The 18117-nt window shown below is 38.5% G+C and overlaps 2 long non-coding RNA genes across 8 annotated transcripts; both read right to left on the bottom strand.

The window, feature by feature from the left end:
* Positions 1 to 222: 222 nt before the first annotated feature.
* Positions 223 to 5660, bottom strand: LOC118263874 (uncharacterized). Its single transcript, XR_004782624.2, has 5 exons — positions 5558 to 5660; positions 5063 to 5474; positions 4867 to 4970; positions 3232 to 3350; positions 223 to 2927 (listed from the first exon to the last, which is right to left on the bottom strand). It is a non-coding gene; the product is annotated as an uncharacterized LOC118263874 (long non-coding RNA).
* Positions 5661 to 5726: 66 nt separating this feature from the next.
* LOC118263844 (uncharacterized) lies at positions 5727 to 17604 on the bottom strand. 7 transcript variants are annotated; one of them, XR_007706988.1, is made up of 9 exons: positions 17459 to 17604; positions 17131 to 17385; positions 16079 to 16153; positions 15824 to 15889; positions 14821 to 15737; positions 11262 to 11976; positions 6268 to 6446; positions 6045 to 6120; positions 5727 to 5952 (listed from the first exon to the last, which is right to left on the bottom strand). It is a non-coding gene; the product is annotated as an uncharacterized LOC118263844 (long non-coding RNA). The 7 variants fall into 7 exon arrangements; XR_007706985.1 differs by lacking the exon at positions 6045 to 6120 and having other exon boundaries at positions 17459 to 17603; XR_007706989.1 differs by lacking the exon at positions 6045 to 6120 and having other exon boundaries at positions 11558 to 11976; positions 17459 to 17601.
* Between the last annotated feature and the right edge of the window lie 513 nt (positions 17605 to 18117).

Here is an 18117-nt window from a genome sequence, read left to right on the forward strand (position 1 = left end):
CCTTCATCTTCTCCATCTTGTAAGGTTAGGCCTTCATCTTCTCCGCCGGGTAAGTTTAGGCCTTCTCCTTCTCCGCCGTGTAAGGTAACGCCTTCATCTTCTCCGCGGTTTAAGGTTACGCCATCATCTTCTCCGCCGTGTAAGGTTAGGCCTTCTCCTTCTCTGCCGTGTAAGTTTAGGCCTTCATTTTCTCCATCTTGTAAGGTTATGCATTAATCTTCTCCGCCGGTTAATGTTACGCATTAGTATACTGCATTCTCCTTTAACGTCATGGTTTAAATGTGGTACTGCATTCTCCTTTACCGTCATGGTTTAAATGTGGTACTGCATTCTCCTTTACCGTCATGGTTTAAATGTGGTACTGCATTCTCCTTTACCGTCATGGTTTAAATGTGGTACTGCATTCTCCTTTACCGTCATGGTTTAAATGTGGTACTGCATTCTCCTTTACCGTCATGGTTTAAATGTGGTACTGCATTCTCCTTTACCGTCATTGTTTAAATGTGGTACTGCATTCTCCTTTAGCGTCATGGTTTAAATGTGGTACTGCATTCTCCTTTACCGTCATTGTTTAAATGTGGTACTGCATTCTCCTTTACCGTCATGGTTTAAATGTGGTACTGCATTCTCCTTTAGCGTCATGGTTTAAATGTGGTACTGCATTCTCCTTTACCGTCATGGTTTAAATGTGGTACTGCATTCTCCTTTACCGTCATGGTTTAAATGTGGTACTGCATTCTCCTTTAGCGTCATTGTTTAAATGTGGTACTGCATTCTCCTTTACCGTCATGGTTTAAATGTGGTACTGCATTCTCCTTTACCGTCATGGTTTAAATGTGGTACTGCATTTTCCTTTACCGTCATGGTCAAAATTGTGGTACTGCATTCTCCTTTAGCGTCATGGTTTAAATGTGGTACTGCATTCTCCTTTACCGTCATGGTTTAAATGTGGTACTGCATTCTCCTTTACCGTCATGGTTTAAATGTGGTACTGCATTCTCCTTTACCGTCATGGTTTAAATGTGGTACTGCATTCTCCTTTACCGTCATTGTTTAAATGTGGTACTGCATTCTCCTTTAGCGTCATGGTTTCAATTTCTCTTTTAAATTCCTGGTTTCAGTTAATCTTTAAATCCTTCATTGCTTAAATGTGGTTCCGCATTCTCCTTTACCGTCATGATTTAAATGTGGTACTGCATTCTCCTTTACCGTCATGGTTTAAATGTGGTACTGCATTCTCCTTTAGCGTCATGGTTTAAATGTGGTACTGCATTCTCCTTTACCGTCATGGTTTAAATGTGGTACTGCATTCTCCTTTAGCGTCATGGTTTAAATGTGGTACTGCATTCTCCTTTACCGTCATGGTTTAAATGTGGTACTGCATTCTCCTTTACCGTCATGGTTTAAATGTGGTACTGCATTCTCCTTTACCGTCATGGTTTAAATGTGGTACTGCATTCTCCTTTACCGTCATGGTTTAAATGTGGTACTGCATTCTCCTTTAGCGTCATGGTTTAAATGTGGTACTGCATTCTCCTTTACCGTCATGGTTTAAATGTGGTACTGCATTCTCCTTTAGCGTCATGGTTTAAATGTGGTACTGCATTCTCCTTTACCGTCATGGTTTAAATGTGGTACTGCATTCTCCTTTACCGTCATGGTTTAAATGTGGTACTGCATTCTCCTTTACCGTCATGGTTTAAATGTGGTACTGCATTCTCCTTTACCGTCATGGTTTAAATGTGGTACTGCATTCTCCTTTACCGTCATTGTTTAAATGTGGTACTGCATTCTCCTTTAGCGTCATGGTTTCAATTTCTCTTTTAAATTCCTGGTTTCAGTTAATCTTTAAATCCTTCATTGCTTAAATGTGGTTCCGCATTCTCCTTTACCGTCATGATTTAAATGTGGTACTGCATTCTCCTTTACCGTCATGGTTTAAATGTGGTACTGCATTCTCCTTTACCGTCATGGTTTAAATGTGGTACTGCATTCTCCTTTAGCGTCATGGTTTAAATGTGGTACTGCATTCTCCTTTACCGTCATGGTTTAAATGTGGTACTGCATTCTCCTTTAGCGTCATGGTTTAAATGTGGTACTGCATTCTCCTTTACCGTCATGGTTTAAATGTGGTACTGCATTCTCCTTTACCGTCATGGTTTAAATGTGGTACTGCATTCTCCTTTAGCGTCATGGTTTAAATGTGGTACTGCATTCTCCTTTACCGTCATGGTTTAAATGTGATGTGTAATGTGGATCTCGCTCCTATAGCTCCTTTGGGTTTGGCATAATTCTGGGTTCTGTTACATCAGAAGATGTAGTTCTGATTCCTTCTTCAGCTTCTTAGGTAAAGCTTAGATCGGGATTCTCGGGATGGCTTCCTTGGTTATGGCATAATTCTGGATTCTATTTCATCAGATGTTTAAATTCTAGTTACTTCTTCAGCTTCTTAGGTAAAATTTACATCTGGATTCTCCTATATCTTCCTTGGGTATGGCATAATTCTGGATTCTATTTCATCAGATGTTTAAATTCTAGTTACTTCTTCAGCTTCTTAGGTAAAGCTTACATCTGGATTCTCCTATATCTTCCTTGGGTATGACATAATTCTGGATTCTGTTTCATCAGAAGATGTAGTTCTGAATCCTTCTTCAGCTTCTTAGGTACAGCATACATCTAGATTCTCCTATAGCTTCCTTGGGTACGGCGTAATTCTGGATTCTGTTTCATCAGACGGTGACGTTCTCATTGCAAAGCTTATATCATATTTCTTCTTCAGTGCTCTTGGGAACGGCTTAATTCTGATTTCTCCTTAACTTTATATGGGTATTGCTTAATTCCGAATTTCTCTTCATCTTTCCAGTTAATGATTAGTTCAGGATTCTTCTATACCCTCCATGGTTTTCATTCGTTCTTCTTTCTTCTTACTGAAAACATCAAATTGAATTTACACAATCACAATACGTATTAATCTTCTTTTTTCTACTTCTGTAAATTTATCATAGTTCTTCTTTGGCTTTATATTTATCTTCTTTCTTCTACACCAGGTGTATTTGCTTCGCTCTTTTTTCATCTTCATATCCCTTTGATGAGGGACCTGAAGAGGTAAAAAGAACGAAGCTACTTGCTTCTTGCCTTGCCGTGTTTTTCTCTCCGCTGTCATTCAATACATGTTCGTTCTTCTTTCTTCTATAGATACAAATAACTAAATTCTGAATATTCTACACTTACCGTAATCACTGCTTTCTTTCGGATTCGTCTGAAACTTCTATCAATGCAGCTTCTTTCTTGTTCTCCTTGCATGTGAACGATGTCTTCGATCTTCTTCTTCTACGGGTTCAGTTTCTAACCTGTAGAAACAGGATAATTTATAAATAACAATTTGGACACATAATAATAATAGCATGATAGATTATTATTGAATTCAGTCATTTCAAAATTCAGAATTTTGGAGGCTGAGTCAGCCTCGTCCGTAGGAGAGCACCCATAAAAATGAACCCCTACACGTGGCCTCCGGGTGGTGCTAACCAGGTGACACTTTGGTGGTAGGCTTCGGCCGACGGCATTATGACCACCCACCGAGCAAAATCGTTTCGCCAAGCGGCCTAGCCGTGTTCCGCCACGATGCTCGGTGACGCCGTATGAGAGGATGGGTCGAAATGTTTGTTCCACTGTGGGTAGACCGATCTGGCGCGCGCTGGTGTGGCTTCATCGGGTGGCCAGTCGCGGAGGGTAGCGGGATCCTAGGCACGGTGCACCGCTGGCCGACCGCAGATAGTAGGGGGCCCAATTAGCGAAAAATCCCATGGATACGCCATCGTGCCGGTTGGCGACCGGACGAGAGGGCCCGATGGATATTCATGGGGGGGCTTGGGCGTCCCTGCAACTGCTTAGACCTTCTGCTGACAACTGATCCAGACAGCTACTCAGTGTCAGTTTTATCACCCCTGGGTAGCTCTGACCATTGTCTGGTGAAATCTGTATCCACACACTCCCCGCAGGATCCTTGTCCCAGAGGATCTCGGCGGATCTGGCAGTACAAGTCAGCAGATTGGGATGGGATGCGATCTTTCTTTGCATCCTATCCTTGGCGGCCTGTTTGCTTCTCATCCAGTGACCCGTCAGCTTGTGCGGATGCCGTAGCGGGGGTGCTGCGTCCGTTCCAATATCGGATCATCTTGAGCTTCTGGGCGTAACTCTATCGCCAACGCTAAACTTCGGCTCTTATACATATAAAGTCGAAGGCGCATCTGGCTGGTAGGAAGTTGGGTATCCTCTCGAGGGTGAGACGGTATTTCACACCGAAATAACTGCTGAGCCTGTACCAAGCGCAGGTTCGGTCATGTATGGAGTACTGTTCTCACCTTTGGGACGGCTCGGCTAAATACCAGCTGGGTGCGCTCGAACACATTGAAAGGCGTGCCAAGAAGCTCATCAATGATGATGCGCTTGTGGAGGCCCGGCTTCAAAGCCTGAAACACAGGCGCAAGCCTTTCCGTTTTTTGACGGATACATTTCGGAGAGTGTGCGGGGGAACTGCACAACTTGATTCCTCCTAGTCCTTTCCATCATCGAACCACAAGACAATCGGCGAAGCGTCACCGTTTCATGGTGGATATCCCACCCACTCGCACGAAGCGCTTCGCTTCAAGCTTCCTTGTGCGAACTGCTAGGGAGTGGAACTCCTTGCCGGAGTCTGTGTTTCCTGATGGGTATAACCTGGGTGCATTCAAAGCCCGAGTGAATAGGTTACTTATGGGCAGACGTGCTTCATCGTAGACCGCATCATCACTTACCATCAGGCGAGATAGCGGCCAAACGTCGGCCTATTATTTAACATAAAAAAAAACATTATTAGTTACCTACATTTTAAATCCTCAAGTATCCTCTTTCTTATTTATGGCCTAAATACTGAGCTCCTCCATTTTCCTACAATCAATACTTCGACTTCATGTAGAACTCCTCTCCAGCTGCAACAAAAAATACAGTTGTGAATGTGCATATTATTAAATATAATTGTAATAAATCTTTCTTCTTCGAAAAAAATCAAAATTAAAAATACCTTGGTGTAACCTTCATTGCTCTATTATTTCTCTACTCCTTCCCTTCTCTCTCTACTCCTTTACTCTCCTATTTACTTGCTTTCCAGCTCCTTTCCATTAGATCAAGCTTCGTTTGCAGGTTTCATTAGCAATGTTATTAGTATTTGTTATAGCCAGAGTGACCAGATCAAGATCTATTCTGTCCTCATGTTAATTCTGTCAGGACTGGAACTCCCACGGCATCGCCATATTTGTCATCTGAGCTGTTTACGTTGTACAGTCTCAGGTCTCTTAGTCGCCTCTTACGACACCCACGAGAACTTGGGGTGGTGCTATTCTTTCCGGCCGGACACCACACGGCACTGTAGCGCGTGTTGTGTCCTATGATGTAGATATAAGTGCGCGATCTTCTGACTCCTCCTTCTCCTCCTCCTGAAAAAGAAGAACAACATTAATGTTTAGTTTCACTCTACCACGAGTGACACATTCAACTGACTAGTTCTCTGCTTACCTACCATTTTGCATGTGGCCATCTCTATTCTTCAATTCGTCTATCTGAAAAAACATTACTCGATTAGTATGTAGCAAAACATAAAAATAAATAAATAGAATGATCCTTACCTGATGTTCCAAGAATTAGCAAGGATTACCAAGAATACGGACTCAAAATGAAACGGTTCAAGATTAATTTAGACTGGTACGTATTTATTATAAAACGAATTAGATACGACATGAAATATTCACAAATGATTTCAAATGCCACGATATTTTCAGGTTAATCTTGTCAGCTGGTTCAGCCTGTCTCGTTCTGTGGACACTACGTTGTCATTTAGCCGATAGGCTGAGAGGTAGTCCAGGATGTCCCAATTGTTTCCATGATCCGAGGTAATTCTCACTCGACCGCGTCGAACTGGGGACCAATTGAAAATATAATTATAGAAAATATATTATAGAAAATAAATAATTATTTGCTTTGACTTGTGTTTTAGTTTTGAAACTTACCGTCGAAGATAGTCTCACTCCTAAAAAATGTTTTGTCAGGCCCAATTCAGGGAGCTGCGTGCGCGCAGATGTGGTTCTGGAAATTAAAACATTGTCACGGTTTAATAAGAGACCGGAGAGTAACGATTGATATCATTATGTTTCAGTCATAAAACAATGTTAATTGTACTATATGTGTGTGCTAGAAATGTGCATCTTTTTACTTTTAAGTTTAAGAACCTACCTAGACCTGGGCGGCGTCCGACTTTTCTCATCGGAAGTTTAATACTTTGACTGCCAACAAAATCAGTTGAAGGTAAATCCTCCGCTAGCGACGGTCACTTTTGCCACCATGGCGTTTATTGTGTTAAGCATTATTTTAGACCATTTTGTGGTTTTCCCGTTAATTGTCACTCATTTTACCTGAAACAAAGGAAACCACGTTCAGCTACGAGTGCGTTACCCCAACAGGAGAGTAGCACCTGGTGCAGTACGAATATTTAGTGCCCACTATGCTGTAAATATGATTTCACAAACATTGCATCTGGTTCAATGCGGTTATTTCCAACTACCTAGTCAAATTCAATACTATAGAGAAATATCTAAAACGATACTTTTTTATGAATTTTGTAGGAGATTGCAAATTGATGACGTCATTTTTTTTGCGTCTAATAGCATATTTATTTGGCAATAATTAACAAAAATAATTGAAAAATTAAGTATTTGATGACATCAAATGAATGAATGAAAGTACGATTATATTGGGATATTCTGATATTGTATTGAAAAGTTAAAATAATTTATTTTTGACCTAGGAAACTAGTCAATTCTAGTGTGGAACAATTCTGGGCCTAATCTGTGTATTTAATTTTTGGCGCACATGTTTCCACAAACAATTCGTTAAGAACTCTCCAGCTGGAACAACAGGAATCAGTGTGTACTCGTTTTTATTCGTGCTCAGATTTAAGTCACGCTAGCCGCTTTATATTGGCACTCAATGTTCGAACCATCAGAGAGCTACCTTACTGCCGGGGCGACGTATTCTATTACATAATTACTAGAATAAATTCACAATTGCAGACAAAAACTCTTTTATTGGTTAATCAATTGAGATGCTTTCGATATTGATTACGAAATATCAAATGCGACCACTTTATACGAGATTCAACATTATGACGTTATCTAGCTTGCTTTTTTCCGTAATATGATAAATGATATTTATATTTGCAAGACAAGTTTGTTCCAAAATAATACTTTTACACGTCAATAATCTAAAATAATCGTAAACAAGCTAGGAACATATTAAGTAATGAAAGATTGATTGTTGTTTAATCGTAAACAAGCTAGTAACATATTAAATAATTAAAGATTGATTGTTGTTTAATATAAGCTATTAAACAACAATCAAAAATATCTACATACTTACAATAATATAAGGCAGGGATTGCATATCGGTATAAAATATTTAAATAGTACTAGTAAAACTTCACTACTCTTATTTGTATACCGGCTTTTGAAGCGTAATTTCGGTATCAGATATTAAAATTTGATTAGAAATATGAGTACTCAAATATATGTACTGAACTAATTTCTGTTAAGATGTTTTCAGTACAACAATTATTTTAACCGATACCACTTTATTTCTGTACCGAAATACGAGGCGGCGCGCGGCCACAGAATAATGGCGCGGCGTGTGGACTGTAGTGCACGAAGGAATAAGGAGAGAGGAGGACAGATGAGCTAAAGAATCGAGAATAACCGATAATTCATAAGAATATCAATATAATATAGATAAATTACCGCTACCCTAATCATCTGTTATATACTTATGTACCAAAATTATACGATACAAGAATAATTAAGATACACGAATCATTTCTGTTTGAATATCTGTACTGTTATTTTTGAATAATAGAATTTTTATGGTATGACGTCATACAGAAAAAAAATGTACAGAAATTTATACCGGTATGCAGTCCCTGATATAAGGTATTAAACAACAATCAATCTTTCGTAGTATAGTAATAGTATTTCGGAGTAGTAGTAGTAATAGTATTTGCAAAAATTTGGTGCAATTTAACATAAGTAATTATAAAGAAAGTATCCCAATTGTTAACCAATAAACAAGTAAACTTAATGAATCGGCATGGTTCGGTCACTCCACTTTCATTGCACGATGGTCTGTGTGTTAGTATTTGTTTGTTTGTTCGATAGTGTTTGTGTAATTAATTCATAGAAATATAAAGTGTGACTAGCGAATTATGTACAATGCGTCTGTGAACAATTATTTTCAGACCAGCAACTAAATTGAATAACTTGTGGCTACGGTACGAATGATGTGAAAATACTCTGACATTGCCAGAATCTCTATAGAGCTTTGCCTAGCATTCTATTGCTGCTCTATTAGTGATAACTAAAAACATGATTAAAAGCCTTTAGAAGTTGCAGTTTCTATCTAAATCTAAGAACAAAATATTACATTTAGGTTTTTTTTTAAGGGGTGAAAATCATCCAATGACTTCTCCCGCCTTGGGCAAGGCGAGAGGGAGTGTCAGACTCTTACTGACTAAAAACCACCCCGTTCCTACTCCTGCTTTTCGACCCGGAGCTCCGGTATTACATTTAGGTTAGGTACCAGTTTAGGTTAATTGCAGTTGTTATGGTAGAAATAATTAAATTAAGTGCTTTATATCATTACAATGCCATCCTAGGGTGTTTAGCTATGAAAGGAAGGAATGTCAACACCAATATGGACTGTAGTAATCCTACTTTTAATGCCATAACGAAACAACAATGTAAACAGCACAGACAGAGCGAATGTCAAAGAATGACTTTTAGTCCAGTCATTTGGTAGATAAAAAGGGGGTTACCTGGAATGTTTTCCGGGAGTTTTGGAAATTGGTGAATTTATAGATTTGGATATGCTCTTTTCGAATTTCAACTTTGCCACCTCGTACACCCGCCGCTCGCGCCGCCATATTGAAAAAATGGCACCTAAAAACGGTTTTTTATTAATATCTCCGTTCCGACGCATTTTACGAAAAAATATTTATCTACAAAAGTAAACTAGAAAAAATTTCCTACAATTTATGTATTGATAACTTTTTCATAAAATCAATAGTTTTTGGCGTACGAGCGCCGCAAAGTATTATTAGTCCAGTCAAATTAGGATTTCACCTCGGAATTTGAGATACCCAGCTGTAATTTTGTATATACTTGTATATTGACTGCCTGAAACTTGTCTCAAAACCTGCATATGGTAGGGTGTAAGCAACTATTAAATTTTAAGGTCCAAAGGTCCCAAAAAACGTTATTTTGCGCTTTTTTGGAAATATCTCATTTCCTATGGGTTTTTGGTAGTTGCATTTAATACCAATATTGTAGAATACAAAATTCTCTACAACTTTTGTCTAAACTTTTTTTTTATACGGTGCACCGTTTCCGAGATAGAGGGTGGAGAGCACGCAGTCACTGCACCTCTTCAAAAAATTTTTTTTTCGTCTAACCTATCCGTGATCGTTGTCTATGGATAGGCCATTAAAAATACGTCATGGTTCCTAAAACCATTTTTCGTCAAAATCAATTGTTTGAAAGATAGACACTTCCAAAGTGGAAAATGAGGTCTATCGAATGTGTCCTGCCCTCTAACTTTTAAAATAAGTGAGTAAGAAAACTAAAAAAAATATATGCTGTAGATTTTAATGGAAACTTTCAAAGAAAATTGGTTTGAACGAGATATCATAATTAGTTTTTAAGAATTGATACATTTAAAAAAAACACATTGTTTGTACACGTGGTGGTGCAGATGAATAATACTTTGCGGCGCTCGTACGCCAAAAACTATTGATTTTATGAAAAAGTTATCAATACATAAATTGTAGGAAATATTTTCTAGTTTACTTTTGTAAAAAAATATTTTTTCGTAAAATGCGTCGGAACGGAGATATTAATAAAAAACCGTTTACAAACAATGTGTGTTATACAAACAGGGGAGTTTCGGTAGGTTCCTGTTTCTGATGTTATATGTGTTATGTTATATGTTCCACTGTGTCCTCCGGGCGGTCTTCGCAGTGATGACACCCGGACGTTTCCTCCCGCCCAATCAAAAACAGGATCCTACCGAAACTCCTGTGTCCGGTAAGCACCTGCGTCAGGCGGTAGGTGAGGACGCCATGGTGCCTCTCTAGCCACTCCTCAAACAGGGGACTTACCTCTGCAATGACAGCGAGCCCAGCCCTCGGTTGCGACAGTCGTTGCTGCACAACACACATTGTTTGTGCACGTGGTGGTGCAGATGAATAATACTTTGCGGCGCTCGTACGCCAAAAACTATTGATTTTATGAAAAAGTTATCAATACATAAATTGTAGGAAATTTTTTCTAGTTTAATTTTGTAGATAAATATTTTTTCGTAAAATGCGTCGGAACGGAGATATTAATAAAAAACCATTTTTAGCCGCCATTTTTTCAATATGGCGGCGCGAGCGGCGGTTGTACGAGGTGGCAAAGTTGAAATTCGAAAAGAGCATACCCAAATCTATAAATTCACCAATTTTCAAAACTCCCGGAAAACTTTCCAGGTAAAACTACCAAATGACTGGACTATTTTAGATATACATAACTGACGCACGCACGCCAATGACGTTTCGTTACATCTAATCACTAACGTTCAAACACGAAATAATAATTAGAATATGCATTCATTATAATATATATTATAAAAAAATTGCTAACAGTGTATATTTATACCTAATTCAAATTAAAATCCGTACACATTACATTAATAAATCTTTTTTTATTTATTTAATGACTCGTTTTGTTCCTCGTGTATGCGTACTAAGAATCGCAAATGGTCGCGTAAATACTTGGGATTTTTTAATTATTTTTATTCCCTAATTTTTATCCGCAAGTGTATCAGAATAATAGTTCAGTAAACAAGGATCCTATTTTCATTGCATAATTTTGATTAATTTACATTTCTTGTACATTGATGAAATTGAGTGGGGCAGGATCTGGCATTGTCATTTTAGACATTATATTTGCCGTCAATATTCGCGAAAGCAAATGCGAATATCCGACGACGATATTCGCGAATGCGAATGCTAATATCTGCCGATGATATTTGCGAATGCGAATATTGATTTAAGGATTTGGACTGATTTGCCAATCAATTATCAACTTGTAATCAAGTGATAACAGTCCCAAATTGAAAGTAGGTACTACCTACCAAATACAGACCTTTAACTTAGATGTAATACTAAGTTTTATTATTTATAAGAATACCTAAACCATTGAGGAATATCTTATTCCTATTCAGATGTGGGCCAACATTACCCATTGCCCTTACAAACTGTCATAAGGACAGTGAAGAGAAGTCGTGAAACCATTACAAAACATAATATGATGCTGATTTTATGTTCTTTTTCAAACTAACTAATGGAATGTTGTCTGTCAGGACTGGTCCCCGACTGGACCCTGAGCTGTGTTTGAGTTGCACAGTCTCAGGTCTCTTAGTCGCCTCTTACGACACCCACGAGAACTGGGGGTGGTGCTATTCTTTCCGGCCGGGCACCACACGGCACTGTAGCGTGTCCTGGGGTCGGGGCATGGCATGACATATATATCGCGTGTAGGGCGCGGTCTTCTGACTCCTCGGCGTTTTCATATTTTGGATGAGGCCATCATCATTCGTTCATCTGAAAAAAATATGACCCGATTAGTAAGTGAACAAAACACGAAAATACATAAGAATGATCCTTACCTGATGTTCCGGGGGTTAGCAAACTAATACCAAGGAAGCGGACTCAAAATGAAACGATTCAACTTTGACATCAACTAGTACATTTATTATATGGAATATTAGCCAAAATTTTAACTGAACTTATCTTGAGAGCTGAGTGACGTTAAGTAAGTATATAAGACATTACATTTTTTAATAAGTTTGCTATGACACCTATCCTGCTCATATGATACTATTATTTTACCCATATTTTTAAAAACAAAACAAAAGGGACAAGTGTGAAACATTAGCAAACTTAATTTTGTAACACCTCACATGCCCACTTAGTTACTCATGGCCTAAGATTACAAGGTATAATATGATATTTAGTAACGTTACAATATCGATTATTCATATTTAATCCTATTAAGAAAAAATGTTTAACACATAGTTTTATTGGCTGTTCTGCGCAGCGATTCAATTTACGACCATATTTTGTATGTCATACGAACAAATTTACTTAAGTTAGTTACTCTTGTTGTTGAAGCTAACATTATGTAAGTATATTTGACTAAGTTGCTGCTCCAGCTGGTCCAGTCTACTGCGTAGCAGATTACATTTGGCCACAGCGTGCAAATCAACTTCAGCAATAATATCGGGACCGATAATAATTATGGTCCAAACATTATATCTTCTCCAGAAGCGGTTTCTGGAGAGCGTTGTCATACCAATCAAGTGGTATGATGGCGTATGTCCGGTGGTGCGGCAGTAAGTTCTTCAAGTACAACTTCCGCAAAATCTCTCCCAAAAATGATGGCAAGATGAAACGTTTACTTTGTGGTGCTCGCGAAGTGTCGTGCACTAATTTAGCCTTGGGAGTCGTACACAGACGTATCACAGTCTGCGCACAGTATTATCAAAGCGTATTCTCTGGTGTGTTGTGTGAAGTAACAAATCCACACTAACACAGATACGCAATGTCGGATTCTGTATCCAAAAGCTGTGTCGAATCGTCCAAGTCGATATTGGTGAGATATAACACTCACTAAACCTATAAACTAAACTTAGATTATCTCATTCTGTCCGTTGTCATTTGTCCAATAGGTTGAGAGGTCGTCCAGGTCCGAAGTACTAGTCACTCGAACAGAAATAACGGCTGTAGAGAAAGAAAACAAAATCAAATACTACCCTACAAAATGTTCTTATTATATTTTAGGACTTATCTATAATTACAAAACTTACCCTCGGGAAGAATTTCACGTTGAGTCGTCTTCATCTTTTTCTCGGGGTGGTTCAGGACAGCAAGGTCTGAAAATCAAACATCGTCTTGAGTTAACATGAAATCGAGAATAACCGTTGATCTCATGCTGTTTTAAAGACAATTTTAAGAGATGAATTTCTACTTTATATCTTGGTAACCTTAAAATGACTGCCTTACAAATGTAATCATATGTAAATGTCTCAATTATTAAAATAAGTATTTTTTTTTAAATCTACCTGGGAGGGGTAAAATGCGAGCCTTCTCGTCAAGAGCTTTCTTTAGAAATATGCGTGGGTTGGCCGCAATTTAATCTGTTGGAATAAATAAAATAAGCTTTTATTAGTAAATTGTGTAAACAGGGATTATTAGAATGAGCTGCAAAGGAATCAATCTAGTTAATAAGTAAAATAATTTTGGACAAGGTATCTCAGATTCGATGCCCAAGTTAAACGTCAAATCAAAGACAAGGCAAAAGGTTAATGGGAATTTCGATTTTCCAAAAATGTCTCAGTCGATAAGGAGCGTGTTGTACCCGGGCGCCTTATAATATTATTATGTATGTACGTATGCTTCTGCCTACCTCTCCAGGGGTATAAAACCGTGAAGTTATCATTATATTAATGTTTCAATTGATAAGAACAAAGTTTGGAATGCTTTTTTAACACTCGATTTTTTCTGATGACTTATTATTACCTATTCACTGTACCTGCATTCCACAATCTCGGTTTAGCTATTTAGTTCTGTTCCTAAATTACCTATTTAGCTAAAGTTACAATAAAAGAAAATAGGAAATCTTCATATATTTTCTCTGTAAATATCGTAACAAAATAAATAAGTATTTAGAAGATAGGTATTTAAAAAGTGTAGGAGAAATTAGAGATATTAATTGCAAACAAGCCAGTTTCGGAGGAGAATGGCAACGAAAACTGTGACACTAGAATTTTATATATTAGATGTGAAAATCCTGAAATAAGAACAATTCGTTAAATAAATACATGTTGTGCTCATTTTTAATAGAGACCGGATTACATCCAATATCGGCATAGAAAGATTAGGAAGCTATAAGGTGAGAATCAGATTTAGATTATCCTCAATCAAACTGACTTTAGGCACTGTGGCAAAAGGCAAGACACTTCAGCTATACTTTCGAAAATTTTTATTGTGCATCAAAAATATTTGGCACATCAAAGATGCTATTGTCACATACTCGTATTAAGCCTTGTTTATTAATTGATTGGCACTTGCATAATGTATATAATCCGGTCTCCAATCATTACATTCGTAACCTACCTGAAGATTAAGGGCGCAACACTTGCGGGCGTGCGCCGCGAGCCAAGCGGTGGCGGCCCGCCGTCTCCGGTGCGCTGTCGCGGTCAGCCGCGGCAGCGCCACCGGAAAAAAAAACGGACCACGTGTCACCCTCAGGTGACAGTGAAGGTAACCCCACACAAGATTGCTACGTTCACCTTTTAATCGTCAGTTAGGTGCCCGCCCCTCATTGCGCCCGCAGGCCAACGTTGTCGCTCTCCCGGAGTCAAGTAAGGCCATCTGTTTACACAGAGTGTATTATTAGTGTGAGATTAGTAAGTGAACAAAACACGAAAATACATAAGAATGATCCTTACCTGATGTTCCGGGGGTTAGCAAACTAATACCAAGGAAGCGGACTCAAAATGAAACGATTCAACTTTGACATCAACTAATACATTTATTATATGGAATATTAGCCAGAATTTTAACTGTACTTATCTTGAGAGCTGAGTGACGTTAAGTAAGTATATAAGATATTACATTTTTTAATAAGTTTGCTATGACACCTATCCTGCTCATATGATTCTATTATTTTACCCATATTTTTAAAAACAAAAGGGACAAGTGTGAAACATTAGCAAACTTAATTTTGTAACACCTCACATGCCCACTTAGTTACTCATGGCCTAAGATTACAAGGTATAATATGATATTTAGTAACGTTACAATATCGATTATTCATATTTAATCCTATTAAGAAAAAATGTTTAACACATAGTTATATTAGCTGTTCTGCGCAGCGATTCAATTTACGACCATATTTTGTATGTCATACGAACAAATTTACTTAAGTTAGTTACTCTTGTTGTTGAAGCTAACATTATGTAAGTATATTTGACTAAGTTGCTGCTCCAGCTGGTCCAGTCTACTGCGTAGCAGATTACATTTGGCCACAGCGTGCAAATCAACTTCAGCAATAATATCGGGACCGATAATAATTATGGTCCAAACATTATATCTTCTCCAGAAGCGGTTTCTGGAGAGCGTTGTCATACCAATCAAGTGGTATGATGGCGTATGTCCGGTGGTGCGGCAGTAAGTTCTTCAAGTACAACTTCCGCAAAATCTCTCCCAAAAATGATGGCAAGATGAAACGTTTACTTTGTGGTGCTCGCGAAGTGTCGTGCACTAATTTAGCCTTGGGAGTCGTACACAGACGTATCACAGTCTGCGCACAGTATTATCAAAGCGTATTCTCTGGTGTGTTGTGTGAAGTAACAAATCCACACTAACACAGATACGCAATGTCGGATTCTGTATCCAAAAGCTGTGTCGAATCGTCCAAGTCGATATTGGTGAGATATAACACTCACTAAACCTATAAACTAAACTTAGATTATCTCATTCTGTCCGTTGTCATTTGTCCAATAGGTTGAGAGGTCGTCCAGGTCCGAAGTACTAGTCACTCGAACAGAAATAACGGCTGTAGAGAAAGAAAACAAAATCAAATACTACCCTACAAAATGTTCTTATTATATTTTAGGACTTATCTATAATTACAAAACTTACCCTCGGGAAGAATTTCACGTTGAGTCGTCTTCATCTTTTTCTCGGGGTGGTTCAGGACAGCAAGGTCTGAAAATCAAACATCGTCTTGAGTTAACATGAAATCGAGAATAACCGTTGATCTCATGCTGTTTTAAAGACAATTTTAAGAGATGAATTTCTACTTTATATCTTGGTAACCTTAAAATGACTGCCTTACAAATGTAATCATATGTAAATGTCTCAATTATTAAAATAAGTATTTTTTTTTAAATCTACCTGGGAGGGGTAAAATGCGAGCCTTCTCGTCAAGAGCTTTCTTTAGAAATATGCGTGGGTTGGCCGCAATTTAATCTGTTGGAATAAATAAAATAAGCTTCTATTAGTAAATTGTGTAAACAGGGATTATTAGAATGAGCTGCAAAGGAATCAATCTAGTTAATAAGTAAAATAATTTTGGACAAGGTATCTCAGATTCGATGCCCAAGTTAAACGTCAAATCAAAGACAAGGCAAAAGGTTAATGGGAATTTCGATTTTCCAAAAATGTCTCAGTCGATAAGGAGCGTGTTGTACCCGGGCGCCTTATAATATTATTATGTATGTACGTATGCTTCTGCCTACCTCTCCAGGGGTATAAAACCGTGAAGTTATCATTATATTAATGTTTCAATTGATAAGAACAAAGTTTGGAATGCTTTTTTAACACTCGATTTTTTCTGATGACTTATTATTACCTATTCACTGTACCTGCATTCCACAATCTCGGTTTAGCTATTTAGTTCTGTTCCTAAATTACCTATTTAGCTAAAGTTACAATAAAAGAAAATAGGAAATCTTCATATATTTTCTCTGTAAATATCGTAACAAAATAAATAAGTATTTAGAAGATAGGTATTTAAAAAGTGTAGGAGAAATTTCAGATATTAATTGCAAACAAGCCAGTTTCGGAGGAGAATGGCAACGAAAACTGTGACACTAGAATTTTATATATTAGATGTGAAAATCCTGAAATAAGAACAATTCGTTAAATAAATACATGTTGTGCTCATTTAATACAGACCGGATTACATCCAATATCGGCATAGAAAGATTAGGAAGCTATAAGGTGAGAATCAGATTTAGATTATCCTCAATCAAACTGACTTTAGGCACTGTGGCAAAAGGCAAGACACTTCAGCTATACTTTCGAAAATCTTTATTGTGCATCAAAAATATTTGGCACATCAAAGATACTATTGTCACATACTCGTATTTAGCCTTGTTTATTAATTGATTGGCACTTGCATAATGTATATAATCCGGTCTCCAATCATTACATTCGTAACCTACCTGAAGATTAAGGGCGCAACACTTGCGGGCGTGCGCCGCGAGCCAAGCGGTGGCGGCCCGCCGTCTCCGGTGCGCTGTCGCGGTCAGCCGCGGCAGCGCCACCGGAAAAAACGGACCACGTGTCACCCTCAGGTGACAGTGAAGGTAACCCCACACAAGATTGCTACGTTCACCTTTTAATCGTCAGTTAGGTGCCCGCCCCTCATTGCGCCCGCAGGCCAACGTTGTCGCTCTCCCGGAGTCAAGTAAGGCCATCTGTTTACACAGAGTGTCAAGTCAAAGTCAAATCATTGATTTTAAATAGACCAATATAACCAATATAAACTACCTTGTTGATCGAGTGGTCGCAAAGGGCCTCGTGTTCAATGCCCGGGTCTGACAAAGGCGGCTCGCCGTCTCCGGTGCGCGGTCGCGGTCGCGGTCTTTCGCGGTCAGCCGCGGCCAGCACCACCGAAAAAGAAACGGCGCACGTGTCACTCTGAAGTCCAAAGTGACAGTGAAGGTAACAACGTGGAGGATTGCTACATTCACCTTTTAATCGTCAATTTAGATGCTCGCCCCTCATAGCGCCCGCAGGACTTCCAAAATAACCACGTCGCTCTCCCGGAGTCAAGCAAGGCCATCTGTTTACACAGTGTCAAGTCAAATTATTTATTACACCAATATAAACTACGTCGTTGGTTGAGTAGTCACAAAAGAGTCTCGGTTTCGATCCCCAGGTTGGGCAAAATATAACTGCCCGTCTGGAATTGTGTCCAGTATATGGCAACAGACTAACCCACTGACATGGGACTTACAACATAAGTGGAGAAAAGTACTTACATAGTATAGTGGCATTTAGTTAGTCAAGTGTAAATTCCTATGGAGTTACACTCAATACCAAGATAATAAAAAAATAACACACGTCGACCCAGTTGAAGATTTTGTGGTAATAGCATTGCTATCTACACTTTTAGACTAAAAGAGCAAGAAATTCCATGGTTACTC

This window comes from Spodoptera frugiperda, chromosome 25, assembly GCF_023101765.2.
Source record: "Spodoptera frugiperda isolate SF20-4 chromosome 25, AGI-APGP_CSIRO_Sfru_2.0, whole genome shotgun sequence".
NCBI lineage: Eukaryota > Metazoa > Arthropoda > Insecta > Lepidoptera > Noctuidae > Spodoptera > Spodoptera frugiperda.